This window comes from Canis lupus, chromosome X (genome assembly GCF_011100685.1).
Source record: "Canis lupus familiaris isolate Mischka breed German Shepherd chromosome X, alternate assembly UU_Cfam_GSD_1.0, whole genome shotgun sequence".
Classification (NCBI taxonomy): domain Eukaryota; kingdom Metazoa; phylum Chordata; class Mammalia; order Carnivora; family Canidae; genus Canis; species Canis lupus.
In genome coordinates, this window is record NC_049260.1 from 44,458,045 (window position 1) to 44,475,156 (window position 17,112).

Here is a 17,112-nt window from a genome sequence, read left to right on the forward strand (position 1 = left end):
TTTCTGGCCTGCAAAGTTTGCTGAAAGATTTGCTGATAGCCTTATAGGATTTCCCTTGTATATAAGTGTCTTCTTCTCTCTTGCTGCTTTTAAATTTTTTCTTTAGTACTAGTTTTTTGCCGTTTTGGTTACTATGTGTCTTGGTGTGGAGCTTTTTGTGTTGTTTTTTTTGGGAATCTCTGTACCTCCTGAACCCTGATATCTATTTCCTTCCCCAGATTAGGGAGATTTTCAGCTATTATTTCTTCAAATAAATTTGCTTCCCCCTTTTCTTTCTCTTCGCCTTCTGGGATCCCTACAATATGCATATAATTATGCTTGAGTCACTGAGTTCACTAAGACTATTTTTCATTTGCATAATTATTCCTCTCATTCACTCAGCTTGATTAGTTTTTATTACTCTGTCTTCCAGGTCATTATTTAATTCATTTGCTTCATCTAGCCTCCTATCTATTTTATCAAGTGTATTTTAAATTTCATTTATTGTGTTCTTCATCTCTGATTGGCTCTTTTTTATCTCTTTGTTAAGTTCTCACTGATATCTTCCACTCTTTATCAAGTCTGGTGCGTATCTTTATGACCATTACTTTAAGTTCTCTATCAGGTGTATTACTTTTATCCATCTTGGTTGGGTCTCTTGCTGTGATTTTGTTCTGTTCTTTCATTTAGGATATATTCCTCTGTATCCTCATTTTGTCTACCACTTCTGTTTCTTTATTTTAGAAAAGTCAGCTATGTCTTTTGCTCTTGAAAGGAATGGCCTTATGAAAAATAGGTCCTATTCTGCCCTGCAGTGCAGTATCCTCTGTTCCCTAGGACCTGGAACTTCAGGGAGTGTCTCCTGTGTGTATTGTGTGCCTTCTGTAGAGTTCTGGCTGGTTTTTCCTTCAGTCCAGTTGTCTTCTGTGGCTCTCTTTGCCTACTATGAGCTGTGTTTGTTTCCTGGTGAAGGTGGCATGTGTTTTAACAAGATATACACCAGTCTGATTGCTAAGTGAGACCTGCCACCACCACCACTGGAACTGAATTCTCATAAAACATGTGGATCAGGAGATTAAGTGTTGGTGGGATTTATGCAGGTCTTCTGGGGGAGGGGTCCACAGTGCTGGAACTGAGGCAAGTATGACTAGGAAGGGTATATCCACAGAAGCATGAGGAGCAGGTTTTGGTGTAAGTTAGGGAGTGAGTATAGGCACCATGCTGGTTCCCACGGGTGGCTTTGTGTTTATGCTGGGTGTGTTGGGGAGGAACATGGCATGTGCCAGCTCCTTTGTTCCTGGAGGGATCTCCCCTGATCCCTAATTCTCTGGATCACACTCTGAGATGAGTAAATCATTCTCCCTCTTGTCTGCCCCCACTGTGTTTCAAACTGCTACTTCCAGTCTGTATCTCTGTGAGCTGTTTGTCCTACTGTCTCTTCAAGGGTGGGAACTCAGCATTCTATTGCCCTCAGGGCTCTCCTAGAGCAGATCCTGCAGATTTGCTCCCAAACCATGTCTTCACCCTTCTACCTTCTTTAATGTGACCTGTTCTGTACTTTTAGTTGCAGAATTTGTTCTGCCACTCTTCAGTTCATATTCTGGTTTATTTATGCTGATGTGAGTGTTACCTAGTCGTATCTGTAGGATGAGGCAAGCTTAGGATCCTTCTGCGCCACTATCTTCCTAGCATCTCTCCTGTATAGATATTATCTTCATCTCATTTGGGCAAATGTCAAGGAGTTTAATTGATCGATCATGTTATATGGTAATGTGTAGTTTTGTGAGAAATTGCCAAACTATTTTCCAAATTGGCTGTACTATTTTGCATTCCCATTCTCACTGGTAATGGATGAGAATTCCTGTTGTTCCACATCCTTGCCAGCATTTGGCAGTGTTTTGGATTTTTGACATTTTGATAAGTTTGTAGTGGTTTCCCATTGTTATTTTAATTTGCAGTTCGCTAAAGAACTATAATGTTGAGCATCTTTTCACATGCTTATTTGCCATCTGTATCTCTTGTTTGGTGAGATATTTGTTCATATCTTTTGCCTATATTTAATTAGGTTGTTTGTTTTGTTCTTGTTGAGTTTTTTCTCTGTATGTTTTAGATGCCAGACCTTTATTTGGATATGTATTTTGCAAAAATTTTCTCCCAGCCTCTGGTTTGTCTTTGAATTCTCTTAAGAGTGAGTTTTGCAAAAAGAACTATGCTACAATCCAGCAAGTATACTACTAAGTATTTACACAAAGAATATAAAAATACTAACTCAAAAGTATACATGCACCCCAATGTTTGTAGCAGTATTATTTACAATGGCCAAATTATGGAAACAGCCCAAGTATCCATCGATTGATGAATGGATAAAGATGTGGTATATATGTACACAATGGAATATTACTCAGCTATCAAAAAGAATGAAATCTTGCCATTTGTAATATCATGGATGGAGCTAGAGAGTATTATGCTAAGCAAAATAAGTTAGAGAAAGACAAATACCATATGATTTCACTCAAGTGTAGAATTTAAGAAATATAATAATCATAGGGGGAAAAGGAGAGAGAGGCAAACCAAGAAACAGATTCTTTACTATAGAGAGCAAAACTGATTATTACCAGAGTAGGGGGCTAGGTGGTGGGGGATAGATTAAATAGGTGATGGGATTTAAGGAGTACACTTGTGATGAACACTGGGTGATATATATAAGTGTTAAATCACTATATTATACACCTGAAACTAATATTACACTGTATGTTAACTAACTGGAATTTAAATAAAAACTTTTTAAAAAGAAAAAAGTGTTTTGCAGAGCACATGTGTTTAATTTTAACTGACTCTAAGTTATTAGTTTTTTCTTTCATAGATTGCACATTTGGTATTGTATCTAAAATATGATTTCCAAACCCAAGGTCACCCAGATTTTTCCTATGTTATCTTCTGAGAGTTTCATAGCCTTGTGTTTTGCTTTTAGATCTATGGTCCAGTTTAGGTTAGTTTTTGTGAAAGATGTAAGGTCTTGTCTACATTTATTTAGTTTGAAAGTGGATGTCCAGTTGTTCTAACACCATTTGTTGAGAAGACTGTATTTTTCCATTAAATTACCTTTGCTCCTTAATCAAAGATCATTTTTGTATATTTTTATGGGTGTATTTCTTGGCTCTCTTCTGTTCCATATATCTCTTTTAATTATTTTTCCAATACTATACTGTCTTGATTACTGTAGGTTTATGGGAAGATTTGAAGTTAGATAGTACCAGCCCTCCAACTTCTTTTTTCTTCAATATTGTGTTGACAATTCTTATTTTTTGTCTTTGAACATAAATATAAAATCATGTTTTCAATATCTGCAAAATAACTTACTCTTACTTTGATTAGAATTACATTGAATCCATAAATCAAATTGGGAAGAACAGATGTCTGGACTATTGAATTTTCCTATATGTATATATGGAATATTTCACCATTTATTTAGTTCTTTGATTTTTCATCAGAGTTTTGTAGTTTTCCACACATAGATCCTATACATATTTCTCTAGATTTATACATTTCACTTACAGACTTAATACAATCCCAGTGGAACTCAACATAACCATGTTAATATGCCCCTATTAGAATAACATTGAAAGAATATATAATTTAAGAATAGAAAATCTGGTTGGCTCAGTGGTTGAGTGTCTGCCTTTGGCTCAGGTTGTGATCCTGGGATCCGGGGATTGAGTCCCACATGAGGCTCCCTTCGAGGAGCCTGCTTCTCCCTCTGCCTATGTCTCTGTGTCTCTCACGAAAAAATAAATAAAATCTTTTAAAAAAAGAATAGTACTATATGTTGGCAAATTGAACTCCAATAAAAATATACAGGAAAATAAAATAAAAAAGAATAGTAAAATCATTTTTAAGAGCATAGCATTCCAATGTTTGGATTTACAATTATTAAATATTTCATTAATATTGCTTAAGTATTATTTCCTAATTATTTGAACTTTAACTCCCATCTTTTATCTTCACCAACAAGGAGAGAGACAAGAGCAATCATCACATTTGCTTTTGTAACAGAAATTTTATCTATGGTTAAAGGGGTTAATGCTTAACATTGCCTAGGATCAAAGAAAAGGAATGGGTCATCCAACATTGGTAAAGAACAAGTCTATGCACTAGGCCCCAGGTTAAGCATTTCCTCTTCCTTAATTCTCATAACATCTTGCTATTAATGCCAATTATATAAATGGAAACCAAAAGTTGGAGTGGAGTTAGGATTTGAGTTCAAGTTTTTCTAGATCCTTAGCACTACCATCATGACTTATATAAAGAATTATTTCATTGACTGCTGGTTTTTTATTATGGCATTTTTAGTGGCACATAGAGTTTACAGCTTGGATATGATCCTCACCTGCTTAAAAACACTAGATTCCCCGAACTGTGTTTGCTGTGTTTTTTTTTTTTTATGCTGTGTTGTTTTTTATTCTTCTGCATGATATAATTAATAATCTAGACCTTTATCCTAGTATAGATCTGTATTCTAATCACATTTCTACCAGTTAATAGTTGTGTAACCTTGGACCAACTGTTTAAGTAGTTGGAAACTCAGTTCCCTTGGCATTCATAAAACTTCATAAAGTGACTCAGAAAAAGAGAATATTTTGTTTTGCCATGAGTCCATGCAACCATTTTGATAAACTCTGCATGTCCACAAAGAATTCAATGACATTTTGGGTAATAATAATATTATTGTATTGCCTATATTGTGTGATGTTAGGTGTATTATTACCCAGCCTAGTGTAGAATGTGAAGAAACAAATTTGGCCCGCATCTAGCCACATTCGAATCAAAGCCTCAAATAAAAATAATCAAGTTAGGGGTATCTGTGTGGCTCAGTCAGTTAAACATCTGCCTTCGGCTTAGGTCATGATCCGAGGGTCCTAGAATTAAGCCCCACATCGGACTCCCTGATCAGTGTGGAGTCCGCTTCTCCCTCCCCGTCTGCCTCTGCTCCTGCTCATGTTCTCTCTCTCTCTCTCAAATAAATAAAAATCTTTTTAAAGATTTTATTTATTTATTCATGAGAGATACACAGAGAGAGGCAGAGACACAGGCAGAGGGAGAAGCAGGCTCCTCGCAGGGAGCCTGATGTGAGACTTGATCCCAAGGCTGGGATCATGCCCTGAACCAAAAGGTAGATGCTCAACCATTGAGCCACTTAGGCGTCCCCAAAATCTTTGAAATAATAGAAATAAGCAAGTTAAAAATTATAATATAGGAAAATCTGAATTCTCTCTAAGCATCTTAGTAATTTCCATGGAACTGGTGGGTATAAGCTTTGAAAAGAACTTCCAAATGGAATCATATCACCTTGCAGAGTAAGAGACCAAGAATGTATTTGATTAACTAGAATACACTAACACCAAGTATATGTTAGGTACTGCGCTAGGTATGGAGAACACAGAGATGAAGCATATAGAAATCCTGTCTTCAAGATGCTCAGAGAAGAATTGGGGGGAGAAACATACACAGATAAATAAATCATAACCTTTCTTCATTATCAATTCTGTGCCATGTAAATTTACAAATATATAGATATAGATGTTTTCATTCTTTTTTAAAAATTTTCTAAGAGATTTTATTTATTTATTCATGAGAGACAGAGAGAGAGAGAGACAGAGACAGAGACACAGGCAGAGGGAGAAGCAGTCTCCATGCAGGGAGCCTGACATGGGACTCGATACTGATCCCAATCCCGGGTCTCCAGGATCACACCCTGGGCTGAAGGCGGCGCTAAAGTGCTGAGCCACCTGGGCTGCCCCAGATGTTTTCATTCTTTGAAAAAAATTCTCTTTTAAAATAAAACTTAACTCTAAGGTTAAAAACTAAGAATACAAAATTATGTTATAAAATATTCTTAATGAAATTAAGCTTCAGTATAAGTAATAGTAAGCCAATTATGTGTATTATACTATTATATATAATTTCATTATATATTTATTGTATATTATATATATTATTTGTATAGGTATCAGTGATAGAGGGTAGATAGCTAGTGAGTGCTGGATATGGGACTTTACATTTAAGTATGCTTGACACTAAGCTGATCCTTTTTCTGCTTATTATGGCAACACTTTACTTATTCCATATGTAGTGGCATGTATAATTCCCAATGAGACAGTTATCCTCAAAGGGATTCACATTTTGAAAATCCAGGCACACAGCAAGCCTTAGCATCCCCATAAAGGGCAAGGTCACTGTCAGTCAAAACTCAGATAAGTAATGTGCTAAAACCAACAGGTCATTTGTAGATATCCTGACTTTTGTGTGTGTTAAGAAGGAGCAGAGAGCTTGGGAAGTGAGAACCACAATATTGGGCCCTTCTATGGAAGGCAGATATTTTACCCAGTATGAAGGGTTATGAAGCTGCAGTGGCCTCTATGTTTCTGCCATCTTAGTAAAGTCTAGTGCTAAGAGATCAGTTCTTCAGAAACAGTTGTTGTCTGGGAAAGGGAAGATGAAAGACCTAGCTCAGAGCCTTGAACCGTCATAGCTAGACAAACCTTTCACCTCCAGGGTTCCCATATGAGGAAGTACCAGAAAAAGGTTTTTTAGAGACTTTAACAGATTTTAAGTAGAGCCAAAAGAGCTATGGAACATGTTTTGGTAGCTAGAAATGAAACATATTGCAGGTTGGAGTCAAGAGACCCAGAATTGAAGACTGACTCTACTATTAGCTACCTGGGTGGTATTAATTTTAGAACAGTCCCTGATACATTGTATTCACTCGGTAATATTCATCAAATGAATATGTTTGCCCAACTAGACCAAGAGACCCTTGAAATTAGGGAGCCTATTTCACTGGTTTTTGTAAATTCAGCATCCAGTTTACTGTCTAAATCCTGTTAAGCACCAGTAAATTTTGAGTTAATCACTATTTTGTAAGTAACTTTGATAAGAAAATCATTTGCCCAATGTGGACATAGCACCAAAGATATTATTGATGTAGGCACCAGTTATTTTGCTTTTATGTATAGATATGAAGCAAACCCTTCTAATAAGATGTGAATTTTTGAAGACAAAAATATCTGACTCATTATCTTTGGCATTCCACATGGTAACTAGTATTTAATAGTACATGTAAGAATTTACTGCAACTTTCCTTGATCTCAATCATTCTAGTGTCACTCTTAATGGTTTTTACTTTATCTGTGCACAGTCTGTACTTTTACTTAATATGTTTTTGTTTTGTTGAAAGAAAAATATCTTTTAAAATGAATCATAGCTCTAAGATTAAAAACTAAGAACACAACATAATGTTATAAAATATTTTAAAATGAAATTAAGATTCAGTACAAGTAATAATAACCTGGTGATATGCATTATACTAAGTACTTTATATATCTTCTCTCTTTCAATCATTATGATAGCGCTTCTACAAAATATTTTTCCCATTACCACAGATGAGATTAAGGCTCAAAGAAGTTAGGAATAGTCTAGGGTCACACAAAGACACAAAAGACAAAGGGAAAAACAAAAACTCTGACTCAAGTTTTTTGGGTGCTAAAGCCCACTTGGAGTACACTGTGGCAGTTTCCCAATTATTCCTAAGTGCTTCCTCCTGATCCCTTTCCCCCTTTTCTCACTGATTCAGCCCTCTGGTTTTCAGGCCATCTCTTCTTCATACTTTCAGCAATTTCTCATTCCACAGGCCATTCCCCAGGTCCTCTGGCTCACTGCCTGTGCATCTAACATTGAAGCATACTAGAACAGAGGAAAATGGATATTTTTAAGTCTTTCTGAGAACATAAAGCAATTGTTATTTACACCTTCCTGAGAACTATTAAGGAGTGACCATCTGAGAAGGGCTCTTTGTGATCTAGTTTCTGGGTATGAGAATGCAGATAGAGGCCTGAAAGAGAGAAGGAACTTGTCCTCCTTGTACAAAGAACTGGAGGAGGAGATGGAGCCTGGAAGATAGAGGTTTCTGGAGGGAGGCAGGGACAGTGAGCTATGGGCTGCAAGAACTGTAGGAGATAAGGGAAGATACAGAACTCAGCTCATGGTAGGCACCCACTAAATGTCCTTGGGTTTTAAGTAGGTAAATTATGGTGAATTGTGTAATGAGGAAATTTCTTTCCAAGTTGAAGCTGTGAGCAGGAACTCTGCCTGTGTGTTCACAAAAATCTTTCCTGTGTTTTCAGAAGCTGAGTAGATAGATCAAGAAAACTTGAGACAGCAGTGATTTAAGGTGAGACAGGATTCAACAAATAATGGGTCTAGGGCTGGTAATCAAAGCCAAGAGATAGAATATGCAGTAAGAGGAAGAGGGAGAGGAATGATATCATTTATTGGCACCCTCCCTCCACCATGTCAGGTATTTTATGTATATTATTCCATGAAATTTTCAGATCCAATCTGCAAAGCAGATGTCCCCCACACACACATGACAGATGAGAAAATAGGTTCAGAATACCTATGAAGGAATTAGCAATCCACTAAAGTGGCATAAAGGTGATTTTAAATAGAAAATATCTGAATAAACAGCAGTCATAGAAACATTTAAATTTAAGTAGAATCTACCAAAAATACAACTGCTATTGACCTGTCCCTCCCAGGAATTTTCCTGATTAAAGGAGAACTGACCATTAGTACCAGAAGGTATGAATTCAGCTTCTATAACCCCCTCTCCAAAAATAAAACACACACACACATACTCACACACACATGGAAATGTTGAGCCTAGAAGGAGATGGACTAACCATTGTCATTAGCATCAAAAAACCTGACAGAACCTTGCATGAATTTCCCACTGAAGTCCTAACCTCTCTCCCTTTTGTTAAGTTGGTATATATACCTTTGTTTCTGGCTATTCATTGAGTTACTCATTACTGAGTGCTCCCACTTATGCATGCATTTTTCTCCTGTTAATCTATTTATTGCCATCTAATTTACAGGCCTTGACTATTTAAACCTAAATTAGAGGAAAAAACTTTCCTCCCAACAACTAAATGTCTTACCCAGGTCCACACAGATTGCAAATAGCAGGGCACAGGATTTTACCTCTTGTCATTTGTGCCTTAAAGAAAAATTTTATGGATTTTAGAGTAGAAATGTGTATTTGATGAAGGCCTCTCTACCTCCTTGGCAGAGAGCAATGTGATTCCCTGGAACAGACCCTAGAGCAACCACAGAACTGACCCAGGACATATCCAAGTTCCTTAGACTCACATAATCATCGTCTATGTTACAGCTCCCAAACCTGATGAAGCTGAAGCAAACTATGTGAGTGGATGGGCCATAGAAATAACCTGTGTGCTGGCAATTTTTCTTTAGTCAAACTCAGAGCAGAGTGACAGTTAAGGCCAGTAATGGTCACTTTCCATAAATATCTTTATGCTAGAATATTCTGGAGGAGTCAGAATTTCTGAGAAAAGGCTGACTTGAGATGGGAACGTGTCAGAACAGCCAGGATAGTCTTTGGATTTAGTGAGATTATGCTATGTAACTGAGGACAAGTCACTTAATATCATTGAGCCTCAGTGCTATAAAATGTACATGCTCTTATCTACTTCAAGAATCTTGTGGAGAACAGGTGTAATATTGGCCAAGAGTTTACCACAGCTGATTAAGCTTATAATATTAGTAGCTCTGGTCTTGATTACCCTTTTTAAAATTCTAATACACTTTGAAGATACCTTTATGTGTATTTGCATATATATGGCATTATATAACACACAAGTGTGCTACATGTGCACAAATAATGTTCTTTGTCTTGGTAACACACTATTTTTTGAAATCCACAGAATGCAGTCAGAAGGTTTTATCAGGGAAACATATTCCTTGGGTACTACTATAAGATTTGAGAGAAATACAATATCATCATTACCTACCACCACCAACTTAATCAAAGATTCTTCTATACTACTTTATTTTTTAAGATTTTATTTTATTTACTCATGAGAGATACAGAGCGAGAGAGAGAGGGGCAGAGACACAGGCAGAAGAAGAAGCAGGCTCCAAGCAGGGAGCCCGACATGGGACTCAATCCCGGGTCTCCATGATCACGCCATGGGCTGGCTGCAGGCGGCGCTAAACCGCTGCGCCACCAGGGCTGCCCTTCTATACTACTTTAAACTTATAACAATAGTCACTATTATGTTTGAGTAAGTCCCCCAGTAAGGCTAAACCTTATATGTGATCTATGAAATATATAAATATTGGAAGTCACACATTGTTTTATTTCTAAATTTTTGCTTTTGTTGTACTTTCTTATTTCTAGTTATTAAAAAGATAAACCAATATTTTAGAAGCATAGAAAAAGAACAGAATATTATTTGTAGAAAAGAAGAAAAAGCCACTATGGAAAATAATATGGTGGCTCTACAAAAAAATAAAAATAAAACTACCATATGATCCAGTATCCTGTTTCTGATTATTTATCTGAAATAATTGAAACCAGGATCTCAAAAACATATCAGCACTCTTATATTCATTGCCAAGTGTAAAACAACATACATGTCTATCCACAGATAAATGAATAAAGAAAATGTGATAGATCTCAAAAGAAAATTCTGCAGTATGTGACAACATGGAGAAAACCTGAGGACATTATGCTAATTGAAATAAGCCAGTCACAGAAAGACGAATACTGCAAGATTCCACTTACATGAGTTGTCTAAAGTAGTCAAATTCATAGAATCAAAGACTGGAATTATGGTTGCCGGGGTAAGGGGAAGGGAAAACAGGGGAGTTATTAATCAACAGGCATAAAGTTTCAGTCAAGTAAGATGAATAAATTAAAGATCTCATCTGAAACATTCTACTTATAATCAACAATAATGCATTATACACTTCAAATTTTGTTCAGAGGATAGATCTTGTCAAGTGTCCTTATGATGATAAAATCAAATTTTAAAAATACTTTATAGTTTTCAGACTACATGTCTTTTAGCTCTTTGGTTAGGTTTAATCCTAGCTATCTTACTTTTTTGTGCAATTATAAATGGGGTTGATTACTCCATTTCTCTTTCTGCTGCTTCATTATTGGTGTATAGAAACGCAACAGATTTCTGTACATTGATTTTGTATCCTGTGACTTTACTGAATTCGTGTATCGGTTCTAGCAGTTTTTTGGTGGCATCCTTTAGATTTACTATATAGAATATCATATCACCTGCAAATAATGAAAGTTTTATTTCTTTGCTGATTTGGATGCCTTTCATTTCTTTTTGTTGTCTGCTGAAGCTAGGACTTCCAATACTATGTTGAATAATGGTGATTAGAATGGTCACCTCTGTCTTGTTCCTGACCATAGAGGAAAAGTTTTCATTTTTTCCCCATTGAGGTTGATATTAGCTGTGGGTTTTTCATATATGGCCCTTATTATGTTGAGGTATGTTCCCTCTAAACCTATTTTGTTGAGGTTTTTATAAAATCATGAATGGATGTTGTACTTTGTCAAATGCTTTTTCTTTATCTATTAGAAAAGATCATATGGTTCTTATCCTTTCTTTTATTATGTGGTGTGTCATGTTGATTGATTTGTGAATATTGAAATACCTTTGCAGTCCAGAATAAATCCCACTTCATAGTGGTGAATGATTTTTAAAAATGTATTGTTGGATTTGGTTTGTTAGCATTTTATTGAGAATTTTTGCATCCATGTTCATCACAGATATTGGCCTGTAGTTCTCTTTCAGTAGAGTCTTTATCCAGTTTTGATATCAGGATAATAGTGGCCTCATAGAATGATTCTGGAAGTTTTCCTTCCTTTTTTTTTTTAATTTTTTTTTTATTTATTTATGATAGTCACAGAGAGAGAGAGAGAGAGAGGCAGAGACACAGGCAGAGGGAGAAGCAGGCTCCATGCACCGGGAGCCTGATGTGGGATTCGATCCCGGGTCTCCAGGATCGCGCCCTGGGCCAAAGGCAGGCACCAAACCGCTGCGCCACCCAGGGATCCCGGAAGTTTTCCTTCCATTTCTATTTTTTTGAATAGTTTGAGAAGAATAGTTTGAGAAAGAATAGTTTAACTCTTCTTTAAATATTTGATAGAATTCCCCTGTGATTCCATGTGGTCCTGGACTTTTGTTTCTTGGGAGTTTTTTGATTACTGATTCAATTTATTTGCTGTTTGTTCAGATTTTCTATTTCTTACTATTTCAGTCTTAGTAGTTTATATATTTCAAACCAAGAAACAGACTCTTTTCTTAAGATTTTATTTATTTATTTGAGAGAGAGAGAGAATGAACCAGGAGAAGGAGCAGAGGGAGAGGGAGAAGCCAACTCTCTGCTGAGCAGAGATCCTGCTAAGGGGTTTGATCCCAGGACCCTGGGATCATGACCTGAGCTGAAGGCAGCTGCTTAACCAACTGAGCCACCCACGTGCTCACTACCCCACTTTTTAGATTTTATTTGAAATAGACTGTTAACTATAGAGAACAAACTGATGGTTACCAGAGGGGAAATGGAAGGGGGTGATATAGGTGATGGGGATTAAGGAATGCACTTATGATGAGCACTAGGTGATGTATGGAAGTACTGAATCACTGTATTGTACACTTGAAATTAATATTACATTGTATGTTAGCTAACTGTAACTTAAATAAAAACTTAAAAAATACTGTAAAAATCATGTAATCAGAACTTTCATGGAAGAGGTTGTGGTGAGCAAAGTAAAGTTCATAATGGCACCACTCACTGTGGACAAAATTGAAAGACAAAGCAAAGATGAACTTTCAGCTTTTCTGTGTGGCTTTTTATATTATCAGTAATGCTCTTGCCATGGTCCAAGTTTTTTTTTTTTCAGAAAGGCAAATCAAGACAGTACTCTTCCCCCTCTAGATGAGGGATCAATATTAGAGAAAAAAATTAAAATAAATTAAAAAAGGAAAAAAATCTCCCTCTTTCTACCTCCATATATGAACAGTGTTAATTTAATTTAGTTCTTCCTGGTTTTCTTTCTTCTTGGTGGTGGGGGATAACACACATAAGTGAAGTGAAAAACAAAGACAAAAAAAATTAAATTTCCTTACTACTTACAGCACACTGACAAGTCCTTGAAACAGCACAGTGACATTCCTCTAGGAACTCAGCTGCCTTGATGTCAATGCTTTGCTAAGGGCAAAAGACAATCTTAGCTTAACATTATCCCTACCCACCCCCAGGATTTTAAAAGTCTACCCTAACATATAAAAAAAATTCCTTTAGAAATTTCCCTTATCTCAACCCACAAGATACTTGTTGGCAATCACCCCCCAGGCGTATGATCCACCAATACACATCTGAAGGGTCTCATGACTAAGGTTTTATTAGACAGTAATAAATGAGATTTTCCTAAAAAATAGCTAGCTCCCTCAGGGTTCTGGAAACCTTGCTTCCAAAATTTGCTATAGACTTATGCTATCCCTAACCCCCTCCCAACTTGAATGTATATTATGGGCCACTCTTTATTATCCCAGTGCAGCTATCTCTGCCCAGGGGTCCTGTCTCTGTGCTTTAATAAAACCACCTTTTTGTACCAAAGACTTCTGAAGAATTCCTTCTTGGTCATTGGCTCTGAACCTCAACATCTTTCCTACATCACAGGAAGTGCACAAAACAATGAATTAATGCAAAGTAAGTACAAATGTAACCACCCAAGTCAAAAAATATGAAGGTCTCTAATTCTTAGGTACTTTTTGATTTCAATTTTTATAGTTATCATGAATGCTGTAATAAGTTCCTTCTCTACAAAGATTTTAATAAAACTCCTTTGGCAGCAAAACATCTAATAGAATTCAGATTGTGTCAATGTATATGCATGTATATGTCAGTGTGTGTATACATCCGACCTATTCTGTTTAAATATATCTACATACTTTAGAGATGCTGAATAAATACTTATAAATTTATTTATTTGAAAAAGAACATTTATAGTGATTCAGCAATTCCATACACCACCTGGTTCTCATCACGGACAAGTATATTCCAGAAACTAATAGAACAATGTATTTTAACTAACTGGAATTAAAATAAAAACCTAAAAAGCCAAAAAATTAAAAATAAAAAAATTATTTTCTAATACTAAAATGAATACATAAGACTTATAGAAAATAAGAGAAATTTCAAAATAAGAAAATTATCATATTTTTGCTATTTTAACCAACCTGCAGTATGTAACATAGTAATTAAAATTTAGATCACAGATTTACATTTCTAGAATTATAGAAAATTATATTGCTTAGACCAACTCTCTCAATGAAAACAGTTCAAAATACTATGGTAAATAAAATTGTGATCTATACTTTTGGGAATATTTTGGTGGCAATTATTAATCATAATTTGGATTATAATTCAATGTCAGAAAGCCAATTCAGAAGCACAATTATAAAGCTACCGGTGGCTCTGGAAAAAAGCATAAAGGATTCAAGAGACATCATGACTGCAACATTTATATCTAATCAGACCAAAATTTAAAATTAATTAAATGAGATGCAATCCAAACTGGAGGTCCTAACAACAAGGGTTAGCGAGGTAGAAGAATGAGGGAGTGACACAGAAGACAAGTTGATGGTAAGGAAGGAAGCTGAGGAAAAAAAGATAAAAACAATTAAAAGATCATGAGGATAGGTTAAGGGAAATAAATGACAGCTTCAGAAGGAAAAATCTATATTTAATTGGGGTTCCAGAGGACGCCGAAAGGGACAAAGGACCAGAAAGTGTATTTGAAAAAATCATAGCTGAGAACTTCCCTAACTTGGGGAGGGAAACAGGCATTCATATTCAGGAGATAGAGATATACCCCCCTAAAATCAATAAAAACCATTCAACACCCAGACATTTCATAGTGAAACTTGCAAATTCCAAAGTAAAGAGAAGATCCTTAAAGCAGCAAGAGACAAGAGATCCCTAACCTTCATGGGGAGAAGTATTAAGTTTTTGGTTGTGTTTTTTTTTATTCTTTTTTTTAAGATTCCATTTATTTATGAGAGAGAGAGAGAGAGAAAGAGAGAGAGAGAGAGAGAGAGAGAGAGATGAGACACAGGCAGAGGGAGAAGCAGGCCCCATGCAGGGAGCCCGACAGGGGACTCGATCCCAGGACTCCAGGATCGCGCCCTGGGCCAAAGCCAGGCGCTAAACCACTGAGCCAGCTAGGGATCCCCCAAGAAGTATTAGGTTAACATCAGACCTCTCCACAGAGACCTGGTGGGCCAGAAAGGGATGGCAGGATATATTCAGGGTCCTAAATGAGAAGAACATGCAACCAAGAATACTTTATACAGCAAGGCTGTCATTCAGAATAGAAGGAGAGATAAAGAGCTTCCAAGATAGGCAGAAACTGAAGGAATATGTGACCACCAAACCAGCTCTACAAGAAATATTAAGGAGGATTCTATAAAAGAAATACGAAGTCCAAGGAAACGATCCAAAAAACAAGGACAGAATAGGTATTATGACGGCACTAAATTCATATCTTTTAACAGTAACTCTGAACGTGAATGGGCTTAATGACCCCATCAAAAGACACAGGGTTTCAGACTGGATAAAAAAGCAAGACCCATCAATTTGCTGTCTATAAGAGATTCATTTGAGACCTTAGGACACCTCCAGCCTGAAAATGAAAGGTTAGAGAACGATTTACCATTCAAATGGTCCTCAAAAGAAAGCAGGGGTAGCCATCCTCATATCAGATAAATTAAAGTTTATCCCAAAGATTGTAGTAAGAGATGAAGAGGGACACTATATCATACTTAAAGGACATATCCAATAAGAGGACCTAACAATCATGAATATTTATGCCCTGAATGTGGGAGCTGCCAGTATATCAATCAATTAATAATCAAAGTTAAGAAATACTTAGAAAATAATACACTAATACTGGGAGAATTGAACACGGTGCTTTCAGCAATTCATAGATCATCTAAGCACAACATGTCCAAAGAAACAAGAGCTTTAAAGGATACACTGGACCAGATGGATTTCACAGATATCTACAGAACTTTACATCCAAACGCAACTGAATACACATTCTTCTCGAGTGCACATGGAACTTTCTCCAGAATAGACCACATACTGGGTCACAAATCAGATCTTAACTGATACCAAAAGATTAGGATGGTCCCCTGCATATTTTCAGACCATAATGCTTTGAAACTAGAACTCAATCACAAGAAGAAATTTGGAAAGATTTCAAACACGTGGAGGTTAAAGACCATCCTGCTAAAAGATGAAAGGGTCAACCAGGAAATTAGTGAAGAATTGAAAAGATTCATGGAAACTAATGAGAATGAAGATACAACCATTCAAAATATTTGGAATACAGCAAAAGCAGTCCTGAGGGGGAAATACATCTCAATGCAAGCAACCATCCAAAAACTGGAAAGAACTCAAATACAAAAGCTAACCTTGCACCTAAAGGAGCTAGAGAAAAAAAAGCAAATAGATCCTACACCGAACAGAAGGAGAGAGTTAATAAAGATTTGAGCAAAATTTAATGAAATTCAGACCAGAAGAACTACGGAACAGATCAACAAAACCAGGAGTTGGTTCTTTGATAGAATTAATAAGATAGATAAACCATTAGCCAGCCTTATTAAAACAAAAGAAAAAAGACTCAAGTTAATAAAATCACGAATGAAAAAGGAGAGATCACCACCAATGCCAAGGAAATACAAATTATTTTAAAAACGTATTATGAGCAGCTTTATGCCAATAAATTAGGCAATCTAGAAGAAATGGGCATATTTTTGGAAAACCACAAACTAGCAAAACGGGAACAGGAAGAAATAGAAAAACTGAACAGGCTAATAACCAGGGAGGAAATTGAAGCAGTCATCAAAAACCTGCCAAGACACAAAAGTCCAGGTCCAGATGGCTTCCCAGGGGAATTCTATCAAATGTTTAAAGAAGGAACCATACCTATTCTACTAAAACTGTTGGGAAAGATAAAGATGGAGTACTTCCAAACTCATTCTATGAGTCCAGCATCACCTTAATTCCAAAACGAGACAAAGACCCCACCACAAAGGAGAATTGTAGACCAATATCCCTGATGAACACAGTTGCAAAAATTCGCAACAAAATACTAGCCAATAGGATCCAACAATACATTAAGAATATTATTCACCATGACCAAGTGGGATTTATCCCCGGGATGCAAGGCTGGTTCAATAA

The 17,112-nt window shown here is 36.3% G+C and overlaps 1 pseudogene; it reads right to left on the bottom strand.

The window, feature by feature from the left end:
• The window catches only part of LOC100687646, a 45,341-nt pseudogene that overhangs the window by 25,495 nt on the left and 2,734 nt on the right, over window positions 1-17,112 (bottom strand).